Source organism: Eulemur rufifrons, unplaced genomic scaffold, assembly GCF_041146395.1.
Source record: "Eulemur rufifrons isolate Redbay unplaced genomic scaffold, OSU_ERuf_1 scaffold_324, whole genome shotgun sequence".
NCBI classification, from domain to species: Eukaryota; Metazoa; Chordata; class Mammalia; order Primates; family Lemuridae; genus Eulemur; species Eulemur rufifrons.
The window spans coordinates 37307-43458 of record NW_027183106.1 but is presented as its reverse complement, the minus strand read 5'-3'; the positions used below and the strand labels follow the sequence as shown (position 1 = coordinate 43458).

At 41.1% G+C, this 6152-nt stretch overlaps 1 pseudogene; it reads right to left on the bottom strand.

Moving 5' to 3' along the window:
• Positions 1 to 2259: 2259 nt before the first annotated feature.
• Positions 2260 to 2338, bottom strand: LOC138380280 (U4 spliceosomal RNA; annotated as a pseudogene).
• Between the last annotated feature and the right edge of the window lie 3814 nt (positions 2339 to 6152).

The window sequence follows — 6152 nt, the reverse complement described above, 5'->3', positions numbered from 1 at the left end:
TTGGGAGAGATGTACCCTAATGGAGGGGGCAGTATATTTTGAGTTGAGTTGAGGGAAGAATGTCAGAATACAAGTGGGGTGGGAGAGAGAGAGACTGAGAGAGTGAGCAGGTGTAAAGGTGCAAGCTAGTGGGCAGGGAGTTCTTTAAATTTTTTGTTCTGTATGAGAAATGGAATAAAACAGAATTTGGGGCACAGTCTGGGGAAAGGAAGGGAAGAGGAGGAGGAGGGTGGTGACCGGGCTTTTGCGTGGGAGGGCGGGGAAAGAGAAGGAAGAGGCCGGGACGGAGGGAAGGATGTTGGCTCAGGCACCTGGAGACTGCAAAGGGGAAAGATCACGGGGCCCTTAGTGGTGACAGCTGCAGGAGGTCCGCCACTGCTGAGCTGGCTGTTGGTTTCTTCAGGGTCAAGAGCTGCTAGGTCCTGTGTGTTCAGCCCCCCAGGGTCTGCAGTGGTGAGCACTGGTGGTCCTTGGCGCACTGCGAGGTGGGGGGTGCACAGCAGCCTGGAGTCCTACTAGGTGCTCAGCAGAGGAGTTTGCTGGAGGCCTGTGCCCAGTAGGTCCCTGGGCACCAGGTAGCTCACACTGCGTGGCTGACACGGGTAACCCCTGTCCCTCTTCCTTGCTCCCCACTGTCTGCAGACCGCTCAGCTGTGCTGGTTCCCACAGCAATTTCAGCGGGCGAAAGTGAAGCCAGTCATTCTAGTAGTGCTCCAAAGCCTGGGGATGCCGGTTGTCCACCTGACTCTCCTGTACCCTGCAAGGGGCACTCTTGAGCCAGGGACTTCCCTCTCGTGCTGGGCAGGGCTGACGTGGCGATGGGGTGATCCAGCCCAGATGAAGCTTCCTGCTCCCCTTTTCGTGTGGTTATTCTCATTTACATCTTCCACGGTGTTGCTGAACCTTCTTAAGTGGACTCCGGAGCTCTTCCAGAGTTAGGTTCATTCATGACTAGCTCCAAATTGTTGCTCTTTGTAGAGGGCAGAAAGGCTGGGATCTCCTATTCCACCATCCTGCTCATGTCTCTCCCTCAGTATAAGTTCTTACAGCAGTTCTGAGAGTTACATCTTGACAATATGAGCTTCTAATTCAGGAACAGGTTATAACTAACTATTTATTGGGGCCTTCTTGTATGTGTTTGTACACAGTTTTGTTAATTCTTCACTTACAGACATTAAAATATCTGAATTTGTTATGATATGTATATTTTACACTGTTGTAAATATAACCTTTCTATATATTTCTTTTTTTCTTTCAATTTGTTCTTGTTGCATTCAAATGCAATTAATCTTTGCGTACTGATTTGGAATGAAAAACTTAGTACATACTTAAAAATTCTAAGAAGTTGTTTGTTCATGCCTGCTGACATAGAACAACAACAACAACAAAAACAAACAAACAAACAAACAAAAAAAGAAGTTGTTTCGGTAGATTCTTTTGTATCTCTGAATAAACTAGTCACATCTCTGAATTGTGATAGTTCTGTATCATCCTTTTCAATCTTTAATACATTTCTGATTTTTTTCATACATCCTTGGCTAGATCCCACGTTACAATGTTAAAGAGAAATAACAACAGTGGGAATGCACAGACTGTTTCTTATTTAGAATAGAATGTTCTCAACATTTCACTGTTAAGCATGATATTTATGGAAGGTTCATGAGTAGTTGCCTTTTACAGGCTAAGACATTTCCTTGGTACTCCAACTTCACTGATTTTCCTTTTAAATGACGTTTTTCTTTTCTTTTCTTTTTTTTTTTTATTTCAGCTTATTATGGGGGGTACAAAAGTTCAGGTTACATACGTTGCCCATGTACCGCCTGTCCCCCCAAGTCAAAGCTCCAGGCGTGTCCATTCCCCAGACAGTGCACGTTGCACCCATCATGTAGGTACACACCCATCCCCTCCTCGCACCCCCCCTCCCCGAGTCAGCACCTTCAAGCGTGACCATTCCCCAGACGGTGCGCAACGCACTCATCATGTAGTTTTCTTTTTAAATAGTTAATAACAGATAAATTGCATCGATTACATTTTATGTGGAAATTTCCAATAGACACAAAAGTAGAAGAAAAAAAGTAACGATTTTTGATGTCTCAGCTTCAATAGTTGTAAACACTAAACCGGTTCTGCTTCATCTATAACCCTGCCATGAATTGGCTATAGCATTGCTGAGAAAAATCCCAAGCACTGTATTACTTAACCCATAATGACTTCAGTATGGACCTCTGACACGTGACACTTTATTTTATTTATTTACTTATTTATTTGTTTATTTTTGTAGCAATAATCACGCCTCGGATAAACCTCATTGGCTGTGATACTGACACTATGCAAAGCTAACACTTTTATAGATAGAGCCACCATGCCATTGTCACATGTAAGAAATAGCCCATAGTATGATAGCTATTATCACACGTAACAAATAGCCCATAATAAGTTAGCCATGTCTCTCCCCTCCAAGTGTTTTTCACACTATTGCGCTGAAATGTCGGTGTGTCCTAGGGCGCGTACTCTCAAGCCCCCGGGGGCAGAGAGAAGGATGGATGGGTGTGTAGACACACGAGGGGCAGCGGGACAAACCTGTGTCAATGGCTCAGTTTCCAGACTGTAGCCCCCAACTCACAACAGCAGCCAGGGGAAGGGGGCTCTGAGCACACCGCCGTCCCCTCCCAGGGACCCCATTCTGTGGAACTTTGCCCTTAACCTCAGCGGAGGTGGGGGAGGGGTGGGAGGGGGAAGGACAGTCGATCTGTGACCATCTGCAGCTCCCTTCCCCCACCTTTTCCCACTGTCATGCCCAAACCCCCGCACCCATCACCCCATCCCTGCCTGGGCCACACAGCACCCTCCCCTGGGCCCTTCGGAGAAGGGACTAAAAGCCAGAGGTGACCTCTCCTTGATGTTTTCTGGGTCGAAGCGGGAGGGGTCACAGACCTAATTAGAATGGAAGGACTTTTATCTTAGAATATATATCTAATTAGAGTGGAATTAGATGTATATTCTAAGATAAAAGTCAAATTTGGTTTTTTTGCCTTTGGAGTTCTTATTTACACTTTTTATTGAAAAGATGCGTATTTATAGAAAAAATACAAGTAAGCAAAAGTAAGAAAGGAAAATCCTACATCATCACAGCATGTCAAAATAAACATTGTTAACATTCTCTCACATGCACTTCCAGGTTTTTAATTTATATGTAATCTTTTTATGTGTGAAAACTTTTATTGACATCCAAATGAATTCCATTTGTATGTACTTTTCTGCTTAAAATGCTACGTTAAACACAAAGAAGCCACGAGAAGATGCTCAACATCATTGGTCACTAGGGAGACACAGATCAAACCACGGTGTGGTGCCACTTCACAGCCCCTAGGACGGCTAGAATCTATTATGAAAACGGGAAAATAACAAGTGTCGGCAGAGAAATAAGAACCCTCACACCTTCCTGGTGGGAACGTAAAATGATGCAGGTTCTGTGGATAACAGTTTGGAGGTTCATCAAAAGTGAAGCACAGAACTGTCCTATGACCCTATCCGAATACAGTATATTTCACTGCTAGGTATAGACTCAAAAGAATTGAAAACAGGTGTTCAAACAAAAAGCTTGTATGCAAATGTTCATGGCAGCCCTAATCACAATTGCCAAGAGGCGGAAGCAATCCAAATAGGCACTGAGTGTTCCTATCTCTCCGCATCCATGCTAATATTTATTGTTTCAGGACGTTTTGATAAAGGCCATTCTCACTGGAGATAAGTGATATCTCATTGTGGTTTTGATTTGCATTTCCCTGATGATTAGAGATGTTGAGCATTTTTTCATACGTTTGTTGGCCATCTTTCTGTCTTCTTTTGAAAAGTTTCTGTTCATGTACTTTGTCCACTTTTTGATAGGGTTGTTTGATTTTTTCTTGCTGATTTTCCTGAGTTCTAAGTAGATTCTAGTTATCAGCTCTTTATCGGATGTGCAGCATGCAAATATTTTCTCCCATTCTATAGGTGGTCTGTTTGCTCTCATGATAGCTTCTTTGGCTGTGCAGAAGCTTTTTAATTTGACCAGGTCTCATTTATTTATTTTTGTTGTTGCTGTGATTGCCTTTAGGGTCTTCTTCATAAATTCTTTGCCTAGGCCAATGTCTAGAAGAGTATTTCCAACGTTTTCCTCCAGAATTCTTACAGTTTCACTCCTTAGGTTTAAGCCTGTTATCCACCATGAGTTGATTTTTGTGAGAGGTGAAAGGTGTAGATCCTGTTTCAGTCTTCTACATGTGGCTATCCAGTTTTCCCAGCACCATTTATTAAATAAGGATTCTTTTCCCCAGTGTATGTTTTTGTCTGTTTTGTCAAAGATTAGATGGCTATATGAGGATGGTTTTATATCTGGGTTCTCAGTTCTATTCCATTGGTCTATGTCTCTGTTCTTATGCCAGTACCACGCTGTTTTAGTTACTATTGCCTTATAGTATAGTTTGAAGTCTGGTAAATTGATGCCTCCCATTTTGTTCTTTTTGTCTAGGATTGCTTTTGCTACATGGGGTCTTCTCTGGTTCCATACGAAGTGTAAAATTATTTTTTCTATATCTGCGAAAATTGATGTTGGTATTTTAATAGGGATTGCATTGAATCTGTAGATCACTTTGGGTAGTACAGACATTTCAACAATGTTGATTCTTCCCATCCACAAGCATGGTATGGTTTTCCACCTGTTTACATCCTCTGCTATTTCCTTCTTTAGTGTTTCATAGTTCTCCCTATAGAGGTCTTTTACCTCCTTAGTTAAATATATTCCTAGGTACTTTATTTTCTTTGTTGCTATTGTGAAGGGTATTGAGTCTTTGATTTGGTTCTCAGTTTGACTGTTTTTGGCATATATGAATGCTTCTGATTAGTGTGTATTGATTTTGTATCCTGAGACTTTACTGAATTCATTTATCAATTCCAGGAGTCTCTTGGAACATTCATACACTGCTGGTGGGACTGCAAACTGGTGCAACCTCTGTGGAAAGCAATACGGCGATACCTCAGAGAGATACAGGTAGGTATACCATTTGATTCAGCAATCCCATTACTGGACATCTACCCAAAAGAACAAAAGACATTCTATAAAGAAAACATCTGCCCTTGAATGTTTATGGCAGGACAATTCACAATTGCAAAGATGTGGAAACAACCCAAGTGCCCATCAATACATGAGTGGATTAATAAAATGTGATATATGTATACCATGGAGTACTATTCAGCTATGAGAAACAGTGGTGATATAGCACCTCTTATATTTTCCTAGATAGAGCTGGAACCCATTCTACTACGTGAAGTATCCCAAGAATGGAAAAATAAGCACCACATGTACTCACCATCAAATTGGTTTTAACTGATCAACACCTAAGTGAACATATAGGAATAACATTCATTGGGCGTTGGGAAGATGGGAGAGGGGAGGAGGGGATTGGTATATACATACATAATAAGTGCGATGCGCACCGTCTGGGGGATGGACACACTTGAAGCTCTGACTCAGGGGGAAGGAGGGGCAAGGGCAATATATGTAACCTAAGCATTTGTACCCCCATAATATGCTGGAAAAAAAAAGATATTTTCACCAGTCTGCTAGAAAATAGGAAAAATAAAAACAATGCAGTCAATTTTCCATTAAATTAAATTTACTCAACTTAAAAAATACATATATATAATTATTTGATCATTTTCATTATAAAAATATGTCAAAAAAGACTATATAACATATGTATAGAATAAATAATACAAATGAAACATACACTTATATACCCACCATCCAACGTAATGACAGAACATTACCAGAACCTTTGATGTCCGTTGTGTATTCCTCCATAATCATAACCCTCAGTCTTCCCCCATAAGTTACCACTATCCAGGATTTTGTTATAGATTTTCACCATCTATATAAAAAAAAAAAAAAAAACAAATAGGCACTGAGAGATAAATGGGTAAACAAAGTGTCCTCCATCCACACAAATTAGCCATAAAAAAGTAATTTTTCATATTACAACGTGGGTGAACCTTGAACATATTAAACTGTAGGAGAGAAGTCAGTCATGAAAGTTCACATACTTTATGATTTGTTTATATAAAATGTCCAGACTAGGCAAATACATAGAGACAGAAGGCAGATTGGTGGTTGC